The sequence below is a fragment of the Saccostrea echinata genome, unplaced genomic scaffold, assembly GCF_033153115.1.
Source record: "Saccostrea echinata isolate AGI-Se365-2 ecotype Australia unplaced genomic scaffold, CSIRO_AGI_Sech_v1 ptg000052l, whole genome shotgun sequence".
Lineage (NCBI taxonomy): Eukaryota > Metazoa > Mollusca > Bivalvia > Ostreida > Ostreidae > Saccostrea > Saccostrea echinata.
The window spans coordinates 11644293-11650395 of NW_026889801.1; positions in this window are offsets into that span (position 1 = coordinate 11644293).

Sequence of the window (6103 nt, forward strand, 5' to 3'; positions counted from 1 at the left end):
GATTTTCTTGCATGTTGTTTTTCCGCAAAATGGATGAGGAAGGATATTTTGATAGTGTAATAAAAACAGGAGTCCTAAAGTAAGCAAGGGGATAGGTAAGGTTTGGTTCTGTATTGTCCTGAAGAATAATATAAATTCTTGTGTAAATAACATCAAAATATTTGAAGATTTTCTTTTACAGTTGAAATCGAGCTGAAGAAATAAGGGGATTAATTTTTATTTAGAACAACCAAGACAAATTGGTAGATATGAATTTCAAACAATCAAAATTAGTGTGAGTTGAGAACACATGGGTGTTAAACGTGTTACAATGTATACGCATACCCTTGTCAGTAAAACAATAACGTAATTATAACGTTGGAACACTGAATCTTAAGTGTTGGAGACACAAGATGGGTGAAAACTGAGGGATTGAAATCCCATATGCCACAAAGATTGAGGATGAAAATAAAATATAAAGCAATCAATGCCAGAAAAAGCCTTAAAAATTGCAACTGAAGCTTAAATTTATTTCATACCATACATGTAACAACCATGGCTGAGGTACTATTGGTCAAGGATGACCAGTAGTTTAAGTATGAGATTGTTCAAGGCAGTAAAGAGATGGAGGTACATTATGCAGCAAAATCACTTGCAAATTATAAAAATTACTGCAACAATCGCTTCCCTTAACTACATTGATTTAAATGACCCCAAAGAATTATTATATATATAAAAATGACGCTAATAGCCAAAGCATAAGATTTCGTTTTTTGTTTAAAAAAGAAGTAAATTTATCTAATGCTGATGCCTTTGTAAAGATTAAAAAAAAGTTCCCTTTGTACGGTTATTTTGAAATACTCCTTTTGTAACATCGAGGGCGTATTGTCAATTAACACTGGTTATTTCCATTCTTATGTCGATACGATACATCCCAGTGAGCTTGAAATAAAAGATACAACAGAGTCTGACACATCTATTTCATATTTGGATATTCTACTAGAAAAAGACGTTAATGGTAATCTAACAACCAAGCTTTATGATAAGCCAGAACTGTCCAAAAGGGACAAATACCCCCGCAGGGTTTTCAGAGAAGGTACCAAGTCACTAATACTAGTACATGTATTTGATGAATCTCATGGAGAGGTGTTCACAATTTGTTTAAACATTTAGGGTAAAAATTTACCGGTAATTGCTCATTATATTTTTCAATGAATGAAACTAAGGCACAACCTAATAAAACATGAATACTTTTTTTGTATTAATCAATTACATTTTTTTTATTACATTGAAAAAATAAATAACAATGTTTCAAGTATATCTCTGTTGGAAAGTATTGATGCATTATTTATCCATTTTTTTCTACAGTAAATATAGGTCAAGATCATGACACACTCTCAGTTCGTAAGCAATCTTTGTGTAAAGTGGAAACTCCCAACACCCTATTATTATTTTCCATAAGAAATATAGACCGGACATGAATTATGAACTTTTTCTGTCAGTGACCTTGAACTTGCCCAAATGACCTTGGATCAAGGTCATGACACACCCTCAGGTCATAAGCAATCTTTGTGTAATATAGGAACTCACCAAGTTTATCCATAAGAAGGATATGGACCGGACACAAAAAATGAACTTTTTCTTTCAGTGACCTTGAACTTGCCCAAATGACCATGGGTCAAGGTCACGACACACCCTCAGGTCATAAGCAATCTTTGTGTAATATAGGAACTCACCAAGTTTATCCATAAGAAAGATATGGACTGGACACGAATTATGAACTTTTTGTTTCAGTGACCTTGAACTTGCCAAAATGACATTGGGTCAAGGTCATGACACATCCTCAGGTCATGATCAATCTTTGTGTAAAATGGGAACTCACCAAATTTATCCATAAGAAGATATGGACCTGACACGAATTATGAACTTTTTATTTCAGCGACCCTGAACTGCACCTATGACCTTGGGTCAAGGTCACGATACACCCTCAGGTCATGAACATTCTTTGTGTGAAATAGTAGATTTTAATGTTCCTCCGTAAGAAAGATATGGACAGGAAACGTTTGCACAGACATACAGACAGACGGACAGACGGACGGACGGACGGCTAGACAGACGAACAAGGTGATTCGTATATACCCCCCAACTTCGTTTGCAGGGGGTATAAAGACTTTAACTTTACAATCATCAACTTCCCTTACGTCTGCTGCAATATACCTTCATCACCTGCATGCAAGGTTTATATCTCTCAGTCGATTCGATACGCAAGAGATGCTCTACGTATGAACAATTTCTAAAACGAGGTAAGGTATTGAAAAATAAGTTAATGAAACAAGAATATCAGCAGTCTCGTTAAAAGTCGTCATTTCGTAAGCTCTATGGTCGAAACAATGACCTTGTCAGCAAATACAATTTATCCTTAACTCAATTGCTGACTGACGTTTTTCGTACTTATTGTTAAGCCGTTAATTACACACTGAATTGTCGACTTTTTTCCCCGTTATTTCCCAGTTATGACAAGGAGCACATGGCGGGTGTGACCGGTCGGCAGGGGATGCTCACTACTCCATGGCACCTGATCCCACCTCTGATGTTTTAGAGGTCCGTGTTTGCTCTGCTCAAATATTTGTATTGTTGAATGGACTTTTGAGCTTGAATATTGTTCGTTATCTCCATACATTTCATCTTCATTCGAGATGATGCCAATGATATTTTCCTATAAAATAATTGAATATTGACGTTGCTTGAGTTGATTCCAGCGTTAAAGTGAGTAAAAATTTTATGAATGTGTACTGAATTTTGTATCCATTTTTATAATTAAAAAACCTTGAATTTCGTGAACTAGTACTGAAAAGAAATCTCATTAAGGTGTCCTAGAAATCTACACTATTCTACTTAATGTTTAACCGGTTTTCTATTCCAGAAGAGGAAAACACCGCTTCTGAATTTTTTATCTTATTATCCCTTATTACGTCTATGTTTTTCTTCAGTGGTTTAAGAAATCTACCCAAAAAAAAAAAAAAAAAAAAAAAAAAAATCACTAAAAGAAAGAAAGAAAATCTGTAGAACATTATGTTCAAGAGGAGATCGCTAAAAGATTGTCAAAGCCAAACCTCAAAGCATATCCTTTCGGAGTTATCATACAAGAATCCAACGCTGAATTTGCACCAGGGATTTTCATCTATTAAAAAAGAGAATTCGAGCATCCATGCATTGATTCTGCGGAAAAAAGACTCCATATATTAATATTAGATGTTTTAAGATATAATTTATATGAATCATACCTATAAATTTACCCTTTTAACATTTCACTGACATTAAGAAACATAGTAGAAACTACTTTCTTCGTGAATTGTTCTTATATAATAAACAATATATGATTTTAAGATCTTCCCTATCGACTTAAAAAAGAAAGTGCTTTAAAATGAACATGCTAGATTCTAAAATGTACATGTATTCCCCTGGCATCATTTACAAGAAAATTGCTTAGATTAGGACAACTTGAATAATCAAATATAAAATGCTAGAATTTGGTTTAAAATTTTCGGAACCATTCACGGCATCGTTATTTTCCTTGTGCATTAATTACACGAAGTATTACGTAATAAAGGTTTTCTATGACTGAGATAAGATGAAGTCTTGTCCATAATGAAATAAAATCCAGTGTTTTGAGCAAATTAACTTCTATTATCATGTTATGAAGCGCAACCACTGATGTAATCATGGACGTTTAATGCCGTTTTACGACTCCGAGGCAAATGTAGGAAGGAAAGTTGATTGGATGTTTACGAGTCATGATGGATTTACGAGATCCAATATCACGATACGATATCACAGCCAGTATCAAAAGCAAATGCTCGTTAAACGATATTCGGAGAAATTAAATTCACGGAACATATTTCAACTTGGCATCGATGCCAACGTCTTGTTTTATATTTGAGAGCATTAAAACAAAAAGGTTGATCCTTACAAGAGCTAAGCTTTTATAGAATAATATCGTTTCGAGTATTCTTAGCAGTATTTTCCCTATCCATTTGCATTTCGTCGAAATTTACACAGCGTTTGTAAATACAACAATGATTTTTTGAGACTATAAATTTAAACTGCTATTGGTTAAGAGCCAATTTAGTGAATAGGACTAAAATGAGGTACTTTTTTGTTTTCAATTGAAATTGAAATGACGCAAGGCCAAATATTAAATTGTGCGTGCTATTATAAAATTATAATCATCATCCATTTATACGTTGCCAATTATTGATGATTTTTATTTGTTATTTTTTTCAAAACCAAATGGGATAAACAATATGATGCATTCATTGTCAAAATTGATATTATGTCTACTTCATTAAGGCAAACAAAAATATCAAATTTATGTCTGGTTGATCTGGTGTTTCACTTTTCTAGTTATTTAAAGTAGGATGGCATTTTGTCATGTATGGCAGCCGGGATCACAATGAAGCTTTGTCATTCAGTTAACTTGAAGGTGACTGAAAGTCTACTGAAAGGTGACTGATTGGCAGAGCTTACCATTCAGTCATTTTTTCAGACCTTTCATCCACCATTCAGTTAACTGAATGGTGAAGTTCATCCAGTGACTTTGGCACTTTTTTCCTTCAAATTTTATCATTTTAAGATTACGCAGTATAGTAATGTCAAATTGGGTGGACTACTAAATTGACCGATTTAAAACGCAATCTTTGTTCACACAAATATTAAAAAAAAGAACATAACACAACTGTATGTGATGAAATATATTTATATATACCGGTACATGAATATAAAATATTTTAAAACAATTAAAAGTTTTCTTGGTTCTTAAATCTGTCATCTCTTTTCCAGTAATTGGAATTTGTGACAACAATTTAACGTTTTGTATTTCGTAATTTGTTTCACGCATCACAACCTCTTACTTCCAATTTCCTTAAATTCTGAACAAAAAAATCAGAACACTACCGGATTCTTAAAAAAACAATTTAAAAGATATTCACATCGACTTGAGTGCAAAATCTATATTTCGCGAACACTAAATGGTTTTTGATATAATTTTTAATAATCGATAATTTTATAATCAGAAATTTCATTGAAAGAAAAGAGATTTAATTTAGTTTTGGATTAAAACATCATGTTGCAGAAATATGCACTATCATTGAGCAAGTACATTTTTCTTTACGTATAAATGAAATGGTTTGTTTTCGAGGTATAGAATTCCTAAATTGATTTCCTAATTTATTTCTTATACAATCTAAAAAGGTCGTTTAAGTGGTAAATTGCGATACGTTTTTGTATAACATACAACTATTTGATTTATAAAACTATCTCAAGTATTATATGAACTATTGGTATTGCAATCGCATTGATAAACCCGAACTGACACCAAAGATGCAAAACTGTAGTTGAAACAGAATAAGAATCTTCATTTTCAAAATTTTGAATAATTCTTAGGCATCTTAGTAATTTTAAACCCTGAAACTTAGGAAGATTCCTACGCATCAATATAATGCAGTTTGAAATATCTTTATATTAGAGGGAAAAATCGATGAAAATGATATTTCTCCCTTTTTTGTTTCCATGGCATTAGTGAAAAAAGTTGATCAAAATTATTCCATTTAGTTTGCAAGGATCAGCTTGACTTAACGGAAGGAATAAACCTTCAGTATTTCGAAAGAATTGTCTGACAGTTACTGAAAAAATGGGATCTCTGTTATGAAAAGTATTCAAAGTAAGAAAGCAAATAAAATTTATATTTCAAAACATGTCAACAAAGCCAACTACATGTAATACGTGAAAAAAAAATATGAAAAACAAGTTATCCAATTTACATTCCATAGAAATAGACGTTCATCACAACAAAAATAGCCTGACTTTTTTCAAGACGATTTCACGACAGTTAGTTCACTGCAAGTATTAAATCTCTTTCATCGGTTAAATCTATACAATTAAATGAATCTTCCTTGAAAGTCTTTCTTAAATAACAATCTAACGTAATGAACTTCCTGACAAAGCTTTAAAACCAAACATTAAAGGACACGCATTGGGAATTAAGGCATTCTAGTCTCAGTAGCCACTTATATATGATCATTTTCGCAAAGATTGTTGCCTTTTTCATAATCATCATCAAAGGTCA